This window comes from Chiloscyllium punctatum, chromosome 30, assembly GCF_047496795.1.
Source record: "Chiloscyllium punctatum isolate Juve2018m chromosome 30, sChiPun1.3, whole genome shotgun sequence".
Classification (NCBI taxonomy): Eukaryota; Metazoa; Chordata; class Chondrichthyes; order Orectolobiformes; family Hemiscylliidae; genus Chiloscyllium; species Chiloscyllium punctatum.
Genome location: NC_092768.1, coordinates 76,495,968 through 76,506,394, shown reverse-complemented (window position 1 = coordinate 76,506,394; position 10,427 = coordinate 76,495,968).

Sequence of the window (10,427 nt, the reverse complement as noted above, 5' to 3'; positions counted from 1 at the left end):
AGAGATGCGGGAAGTGCGAGGTGTGGAAAATGGGGTAGAGCCAGAATTGTGAGAAGGAGATAGATACGACAGGAGAGAGAGAGAGAGAGAGAGAGTGAGGGTGAGGATGAGAGAGAAGAATGGAGGCAGGTGGATAAACTCATGTTGGGGGTGTGAGAGAGAGGGGGAGAGTGAGGCAGAAAGAATAGTGGAGGCAGGTGGAGAAACCGGGGTTGGGGGCTGTCTGAGAGGGGACCAGAGAGAGTGAAAGGGAGAGGTGGTGAGAAAGAGAGATTGTGCAGGAAGGGAGAGATGGAGAGAATTGAGGAGGAAAAGTGGGGGTGAGCAATTGGGGAGGCCAGGTTGGAATGGGGGGGGGGGGGGGGTTAGAGGGAGTTAAAGCCAGCTCCTGAGCTCAGGGCGCGGTGCCCTTCCCTTCCCTGAGGACCAGGACTTGGGGCTGAGTCTGTCTCTCTCCAGCTGAGCTTCTCCAACACAAAGACACACAACAACATCGGTCACTCTGCTGCTCGGCACGCTTTAATCAACATTTTTATTGGTTACAAATGGAAGTGATGGATACAGTCAGTGGGATGGTGCCTTTTCTCACTGGCCCCTGAGTTGTGAGAAACATTGAAATGTTTCCCTGTAACCCCCCTGTGGGATAAGGATGGACAAACCAGCGCTACCCTCAGTCTGTTACCATAGCGACAGGCTGCTCCATCGCTGAAACACTGAACTGAAATGAGAAAATCCCGGATGGATTGATTAATGAGGGAATTTGATGGATGGATGGATTTGGGTGAAGGGATATTTCAGCACATTCTTCAGCTGCTGCCTGAACTTAGTCTGGGTCACGGCATAAATCGCGGTGTTTGTGCAGCAACTGAGGAGCTGCAGCATGAAGCCCAATTCCTGCACAAACTCATGGAGATAGAGAGGGGTATCCACAATCCACGACATCCGTCTCCATATAGAAAACAGCATGAACGTTGACCATAACAGGATGAAATTGGCCGAGATCACAAACAGTAAAATGATGGATTTTTTTCGGTTTCTCATTTCAGTGTCAGACTGAGTGTCCCCATTGGTGTGAGCGCGGAGTCTCCTGCGGGCTCTGCTGGTCACTAAAATGTGTCTGACGGTGAGAACATTGAGCAGCAGAATCAGGAGAAATGGGACACACGGGGTTAGAATGTGGTGGAGGAACTCGATTATGATCCAGACAATGGACAATACAACAGCGACTGTTACATCACAAAACCAGGGCTCGTTCATCAGCCAATACCGAGCCTCGAGCATAAAATACCAGGAAATGTTCTTTAAACAACTCAGCACAGTCACTGCTCCCAGAACCACAGCCGCCGTTTTCTCGCTGCAATATTTACTTTTCAGCTTCTGGCAACAAATGGCCACAAACCGATCAAAGGTGAAAGTGACGGTGAACCAGACAGAGCAGTCAGTGGCTGCATAAAGCAGGACGGCGTGGATATTACACACGGGGACGGAGTCCTTCAGGAAATAAAACTGTTCCTTATAAACAATGGGAATGTGTCTCAGGATCAGGTCGAGGATAATGACCAGGAGATCCGCCGCTGCCATGGCCCCCAGGTAACGTCTGACACATGGAGACAATCCACAATCTTTATAAAGCAGGACGTAGATGGTCACTACGTTAACTGTGAGGAAGGAAAACAAACCCATTATCCATCAGCCTGGAGGCAAAGGGACCCGTTTGATCGGGGACCCAGTGAGATTTTCAAATGTGTCCCTATATTCAGGGATTTATTAAAATAATTGGAGCTGGAATAACAAATGGGAAGGTCGGAATTACTGACAAAAATGTCACATAAACCACAAGAAACCCTCCCTCCCAAACACACAGAGACACATCCATAAGGACAGATGGTTTCTAGAACATTCCCACACACTCGATCACTCGAGAGCAGACACAGGTCACTCCTTCCCAGTTCCTAATACGGAGGGTGGGAACGTTACTGTCCTGAAGGATTCTCTCCCAGTTTCCTGAAGACAAACGGAGTTTGGGAATTTCTGTATTTTGGTCTAAATTGTGGTCGATCCTGTGTCGTGGAGAAATGTAAACGCAGGGAAAACGTATTCACCCCTTTAACTGCCTGAGGGTCCTTCGGAACAGTGTCTCCTTCTCCCTGGAACGGGATCTCTTCCCTCGGGATCTTATCGTTTGTTCAATTCACTGACGTCCGGCCATTCACAAACAATGTCAGGGACAGAACGTTCCGGGGAATGTCAGTTATAGAATGTTGGTGACAGAACGTTCCGGGGAATGTCAGTTATAGAATGTCGGGGACAGAACGTTCCGGGGAATGTCAGTTATAGAATGTCAGGGACAGAACGTTCCGGGGAATGGCAGTTATAGAATGTCAGGGACAGAATGTTCCGGGGAATGACAGTTATAGAATGTCAGGGACAGAACGTTCCGGGGAATGGCAGTTATAGAATGTCAGGGACAGAACGTTCCGGGGAATGACAGTTATAGAATGTCAGGGACAGAACGTTCCGGGGAATGTCAGTTATAGAATGTTGGAGACAGAACGTTCCGGGGAATGACAGTTATAGAATGTCGGGGACAGAACGTTCCGGGGAATGTCAGTTATAGAATGTTGGTGACAGAACGTTCCGGGGAATGTCAGTTATAGAATGTCAGGGACAGAACGTTCCGGGGAATGACAGTTATAGAATGTCGGGGACAGAACGTTCCGGGGAATGGCAGTTATAGAATGTCAGGGACAGAACGTTCCGGGGAATGGCAGTTATAGAATGTCAGGGACAGAATGTTCCGGGGAATGACAGTTATAGAATGTCAGGGACAGAACGTTCCGGGGAATGTCAGTTATAGAATGTTGGAGACAGAACGTTCCGGGGAATGACAGTTATAGAATGTCAGGGACAGAACGTTCCGGGGAATGACAGTTATAGAATGTCGGGGACAGAACGTTCCGGGGAATGTCAGTTATAGAATGTCAGGGACAGAACGTTCCGGGGAATGTCAGTTATAGAATGTCAGGGACAGAACGTTCCGGGGAATGACAGTTATAGAATGTTGGGGACAGAATGTTCCGGGGAATGTCAGTTATAGAATGTCAGGGACAGAACGTTCCGGGGAATGACAGTTATAGAATGTTGGAGACAGAACGTTCCGGGGAATGTCAGTTATAGAATGTTGGGGACAGAACGTTCCGGGGAATGTCAGTTATAGAATGTTGGAGACAGAACGTTCCGGGGAATGTCAGTTATAGAATGTCAGGGACAGAACGTTCCGGGGAATGTCAGTTATAGAATGTCAGGGACAGAACGTTCCGGGGAATGGCAGTTATAGAATGTCAGGGACAGAATGTTCCGGGGAATGACAGTTATAGAATGTCAGGGACAGAACGTTCCGGGGAATGTCAGTTATAGAATGTTGGAGACAGAACGTTCCGGGGAATGACAGTTATAGAATGTCGGGGACAGAACGTTCCGGGGAATGACAGTTATAGAATGTCGGGGACAGAACGTTCCGGGGAATGTCAGTTATAGAATGTCGGGGACAGAACGTTCCGGGGAATGTCAGTTATAGAATGTTGGGGACAGAACGTTCCGGGGAATGACAGTTATAGAATGTCGGGGACAGAACGTTCCGGGGAATGTCAGTTATAGAATGTTGGGGACAGAACGTTCCGGGGAATGTCAGTTATAGAATGTTGGGGACAGAACGTTCCGGGGAATGACAGTTATAGAATGTCGGGGACAGAACGTTCCGGGGAATGTCAGTTATAGAATGTCGGGGACAGAACGTTCCGGGGAATGTCAGTTATAGAATGTCGGGGACAGAACGTCCCGGGGAATGACAGTAATAGAATGTCAGGGACAGAACGTTCCGGGGAATGTCAGTTATAGAATGTTGGGGACAGAACGTTCCGGGGAATGTCAGTTATAGAATGTCAGGGACAGAACATTCCAGGGAATGTCAGTTATAGAATGTCAGGGACAGAACGTTCTAGCTAACCCCTTGACCTGTCCATGACCTTTCCCCCCTACCCACCCCACCAACATGATGTCCTGTGCCTGGACATACTGTAACATTAATGGGGTGAGTGACGGAGGATCCAATCACAGGAATGGGAACTAAAGGCATTGCCAGATCAGCTGAAAGGATGAGATATACCACATTCTCAATCCACCTCCCAGAACCAGCCCAGACACCATACACCCAGAGGGAGATATCTGTTCACCGGGGAACACTGTACAGACCAGGACAGTGTCCTGCACAGTACAACCCAGCAATCTGTCCAAATTCATCCATTACACTGGTCAATACAATCCAGCAATCTGTCCAGAGTGGAACACTGCGCAGATCAGATCAGGGCACTTATCTTCAAAGGCAGGCTAGACATCTGTCCAGTTTGGGAAGCTGTGATAGAGAGAGAAAAGCTGCAGATGCTAGAGTCCAAAGAAGACAGGCAGGAAGGTGGGAGAACACAGCAATCCTGCCAGCATCAGGAGGTGTAACCATTCTGTGAGGATCCTGAAGGAGGGCTACACCTGAAACTTCAAATTGTATATCTCCTGATGCTGCCTGGATTGCGGTGTTCCTTCAGCGAGTATTCAGCATGGAAAGCAACGCAGACCACAGCTGTGCATTGATCTATAAACCCGGACTAGATATCTGTCCAGGACGGGGAGCTGTGGAGACCACAGCAGTGCATTGATATATAAACACGGACTCGATATCTGTCCAGGACAGGGAGCTGTGTAGACCATAGCAGTGCATTGATCTATAAACCCGGACTAGATATCTGTCCAGGACGGGGAGCTGTGCAAAACAGAACAGGACACTAATGTCTAAACCTGAAACAAATATCCATCCAACATTGGGAGCTGCACAGACTACATCATTGTATTATCTATAAACTTCAACTAGATAGTCTGACCAGCACAGCGACCTGTGCAGTGATCACCCATGGATTCATCTGTAAACTAGGAGCAGCTACCCTCCCAGAATGTAGGATTATGTACACCACCGCATTGCATTAATCTGTAACCCAGGGGCTGTTACCCTCCCAGCATGTAGGGCTGTGTACCCCACCCCAGTACATTGATCTGTAACCCAGGAGCAGTTAACCTCCCAGCATGTAGGGCTGTGTACCCCACCCCAGTGCATTGATCTGTAACCCAGGAGCAGTTACCCTCCCAGCATGTAGGACTGTGTACCCCACCCCAATACATTGATCTGTAAACCAGGAGCAGTTACCCTCCCAGCATGTACACCACCCCAGTGCATTGATCTATAAACCAGGAGCAGTTACCCTCCCAGCATGTAGGACTATGTACCCCACCCCAGTGCATTGATCTGTAACACTGTGTTAGATCCCTGCCCAGCGTGGGGAAACTTGCAGACCGGGCTGGAAGTGACAGGATGTACAGCTCCCACCCATTTACAGCTCCATATCTCCATTGTTGCCCTGACAAGGGGGTGCTGTGAGTGTAAACATCACTGTCAGAGAGAGATGGCGGGGGAATCCGTTTAAATATCACCACATGGGAGGGGTTTAGGAAATAGACAGAGAGGGGGAAACTGAGAGACAGTGTCATGGAAGGATGTGTTCCCAGGTTGCAGAATGCTGAAATGTAGACACTTCGATAGCATCCTGTAACAAGAGCCAGTCTTCCCAGGAAAGATGGGAAAAAGGGATTTTGGTGTGAGGTCAGATGGAACAACAGCTGCTGTGTGCGTTTGAAATTACGTTTATGTAATTTTAATAAGTGTCTTTTTGAAAAAGTACATTACTGTAGAGTTGGAGTAGGGTAATAAGCAGTTAAAGAAAGGGGGTCTCAGAGTTGTGAATAGTTGATGTAAAATGTTCACTTTCAGAGTTAAAAAATAAATTGATATTTTTGTTTAAACAGTGGAATTTGGGAGTTCTCTGTCACTCATATTTTAACAGTTTACAAGACAAATTGAGCGTTTCTTTATATTTAGTTTATATTACCAGATGAGCTCAATGTTGTGTCCTAACGATTGCTGTGTGTATCTGTGTGTCTGTGTGTGGGGCAGGTCTGGCAGTCTCTGTGGTGCTTAAAGTGATGCAATGCCACCCTCTGCTGGCCTCCACACGCCACTGCACAGACATTGGCAGAGGGTAAAAACCAACAGAGATTCATTCAGAGAGGGGGAGGGAGAAGGCAGCTGCTCACCGCACCATCCTAACTGATGTCTTATCCATGGACTGATCTAAATGTCCTTTAAACATTGTAACTGTCCCTGCTTTCACCACTTCCTCTAGAAGTTCATTCCACACCCAAGCCAGATTCTGTCTTACATAATTCCCTCTCCTGACTTTTGTAAATCTTTTTCCTCACATCTTAAAATATCCCTCAGTTTTGAATCCCCAACTCTAGGGAAAAGACATCAGCCCTTGTGTAAAGTTACCGCAGAATCTCATATGCTTCAGTGAAAACAGTCCCAGCCGATCCAGCCTCTCCTTGTAGCTCACTCCCTCCTTTCCCAGCAACATCCAGATTACTCTCTTCTGAATCCTCTCCAGTTTAATAATATCAAGGTCAATAATATTAAAGTGAAGAGTCAAGGTATTTTCTTAGGGCACGGGGAGTCCAAAACTAGAGGACATAGACTTAAGGTGAGAGGGGAAACATTTAAAAGTGACCTAAGGGGCAGCTTTTTCACCCAGAGGGTGGTGTGCCTATGGAGTGAGCGGGCAGGGTGACCAGACCAGACACAGTATTCCAGAAGAGGTCTCACCAATGTCCTGTACATCCTCAACATGACGTCCCAATTCTGATACTCAAAGGGTCTGACCAATGAAGAAAAGTGTGTTAAACACCTTCTTTACCACAATATCTATATGAGATGCAAATTTTAAAGAATTAAACCTGACGGCCTAGGTCTCTGTTCTACAACACTGACAAAGACCCTACTTTTAATTGTATAGGTCCTGTTCTTGTTTGATTTACCAAATCCAATGCCTCGCATTAATCCAAGCTAAACTCCATCTGCCACCCCTCAGCCCAGTGTGTGATATGACTGTCACCTCCCCCTCACCCTTCAATTTTAAAATGCCCATCTCCCTCTCCAGGAGGCCTGCACACTCCGGCCTTGATTATCACAAAGACCCTGAGCTTGGTTTGCCTTGTGTGGTTAGGGGGAGGAGGGACAGATTGCAGACACAGTCAGTGGGGAGGAGAGGCTGGACAGTAATCAGCGGCCTGGTGTCACTTCATGGTTTTAGGAAGAGGGCAGTCGCACGTTAGAGGTGGGTAAGAGTGATCGGTGTTTTGGAGTCAGAAATTAAGCTCTTCCTTCGTTTCTGGTGTTCAGTAATAAATATCTATTTAAGACTCTTCATTGGGCAGAGTGTGTTTGCAGGATTTCTTTCCTTAATATTGCAGACTACAGATAATAGCAATTAAAGATGTTTATAGTTAACTTTGATAGCATAGCAAGTACACTCAATATCCTACAGTTGAGACAAATATCTTGTATTTGTTTAACAATACAAAGTGTTTTGTGTAGTTCAGTAATGGGAACCTGATTATAATAAATCCACACTGAGCTGAAAGTGGGCACTAAAATATGACCCAAGTCTGGGTATGGTAGTGTAGTGGGTAGTGTCCCTGACTCTGAACCAGAGGGGAAAAGTTTTGATGAGGCCTAAAGGGCACCTTTTCACACAGAGGGTGGTGTGCGTATGGAATGAGCTGCCAGAGGAAGTGATGGAGGCTGGTCCAACTACTGCATGTAAAAGGCCTCTGGATGCTGACAGACCTGCTGAGCTTTTCCAGCAAATTTCTGTATTTGTTACAAAATGCATGCATTTTAACACAGGTATTCTGAATACATTAATTATTTTATTTTTTATTGACGCAAGGCCATGTAAACATATTTCAAATCGGCCGAGACCATTTTCTGCTAAGGATATGGCTCGGTGTATGACAGTAGCAATGATGTACCTACATGGAACAGGGAATGTGATGGAGACATAGTTTTGACAATGTACAAGGAGACCTCACATGGTCCAGTTTGGGAGAGGATGATATTATTGTGTGATTCAACTCAGAGAGGAAGAAACTGTAATCTGCCCGAAAAAGAATGGCCTCTTGCACTCTCTCCTTTGGGGTTCCTCATCACAGCAACGTGCGCGAGCTAAAAAAATATCTGCAGTCATCGTTACCATTCTTATTTTTATAGAATCCCTGCAGTGTTGAAACAGGCCCTTCGGCCCAACAACTCCATACCAACCTTCCCAACCCATAGCCCTATATTTTCCCCTGACTAATGAAGCTAACCTAAAAATCCCTGAACACTACAGACAATTTAGCGTGACCAATCCACCGAACCTACACAGTTTGTGGTAGGAAACTGGATCACCCATTAGAAGCTCACACAGATAAGGGGGGAATGTGCAAACTCCACAGAGACAGTCACCCAAGGCTGGAATTGAACCCAAGTTCCTAGTGCTCGGAGGCAGCAGTGCTAACCACCGTGCTACCCTTTGGGTGCTCCCTGAGCCGAATTCACTGGAATCTCCTCACTGCCTAAACCAAAGGGAATTCAGCCAAATTCAACTCTCCCAGGATGAAATCCCATTGCTAGCAGCTGTGTGAGTACAATATCTTCAGAAGCAGAATATCGTTTTGGACAATCTCAATTTTTACTTTTATCAGGAGTTACAATAATATCTGGACAAAGTTGTTCCAAGTTAAAATTGCGGAAATTTTGTTAATCTGTGTGTGTGTGTGTGTATGCATGTGTTTGTGTGTGTGTGTGTGTGTGTGTGTGTGTGTGTCTGTGTGTGTGTGTGTGTGTGTGTGTGTGTGTGTGTGTGTGTGTGTGTGTGTGTGTCTGTGTGTGTGTCTGTGTGTGTGTGTGTCTGTGTCTGTGTATGTGTGTTTAGAAAGGGAAATATTAGACCATAAGATATAGGAGGGGAAGTAAGGCCATCGGACCCATCGAGTCCACTCAGCCATTTAATCATGGCTGATGGGCATTTCAACTCTACTTACCTGCATGCTCCCTGTAGCCCTTAATACCTTGTGACATCAAGAATTTATCAGTCTCTTCCTTGAAGACATTTAGCGTCCCGGCCTCCACTGCACTCCGTGGTAATGAATTCCACAGGCCCACCACTCTCTGGCGGAAGAAATGTCTCCGCATTTCTGTTCTGAATTGACCCCCTCTGATTCTAAGGCTGTATCCATGGGTCCTAGTGTCCTCGCCTAACGGAAACAATTTCTTAGCATCCATCCTTTCTAAGCCATTGATTATATATTTGCAATACCCAAACACTTTGCCATTAATCTTTCCACCATAGTTGGAGTAACATTGCTCTCGATCATAAACGTGTTGTTTGAGCAGATTAAAGAAACGAGCCTGACTTGTTCCTAAAACTGACCCTGACCCAGTCTGAGACCGATATCATCAGCCATATCACCAACCTGGTTACATTTAACATTTGTTGTGAGCAGTGGAGGTGTGGGACTAGAAAAGGAAAGAGTGACCCAAAAAGCCGGGGAACTATAGACGGGTGAGCCTGATGTCAGTGGTGGGTAAGTTGTTGGGGGGGATTCTGAGGAATAGCATTTACATACATTTGGGAAGGAAAGGGTTGTTCAGAGTAGACAACATGGCTTTCTGCATGGGAAATCATGTCTCATTAATTTGGTTGAGTTTTTTGAAGAGGTGACAAAGAAGATTGATGAAGGCAGTTTGGTAGACATTGTCTATATGGGCTTCAGCAAGGTGTTCATTTAAAGAACAAAGAGCAAAGAAAATTTACAGCCCAGGAACAGGCCCTTCGCCCTCCAAACCTGAGCCGATCCAAATGTACTGTCTAAACCTGTCGGTCAATTCCTAAGCATCTGTCTTCCTCTGCTCCCCACCTCCTCATGCATCTGTCCAGACGCATCTTAAAAGAATCGACCGTGCCTGCCTCTAACACCTCTGTTGGCAACACGTTCCAAATGCCCACCACCCTCTGTGTAAAGTACTTACCACGTGTATCCCCCTTAAACATTCCACCTCACACTTTGAAAGCACGACCTCTCGTTACTGAATCCTTCACTCTGGGAAAAAGCCACTCTCTATCCACCCTGTCTATACCCTTCATGATTTTGTAAACCTCAATCAGGTACCCCCACCCCATCTCCTTTTTTCCAGTGAAAATAAACCGAACCTACTCAGCCTCTCTTCATAGCTAGTATTTCATTCCGATTGGTAGACAGATTAGTAACTTTCTGTCACATGGGATACAGAGGAAGCTCATCACAATTGGCTTGAAGGAAGAGGGATATTTTTCATACTGGAGGCTTGTGAGCAGCAGTGTGCTGTTAGAATCAGTACTGAGTTCACTGCATTTCATCATTTATGTAATGGATTTAGATGTGAATATTGGGGCCATAGTTCGAAAGGT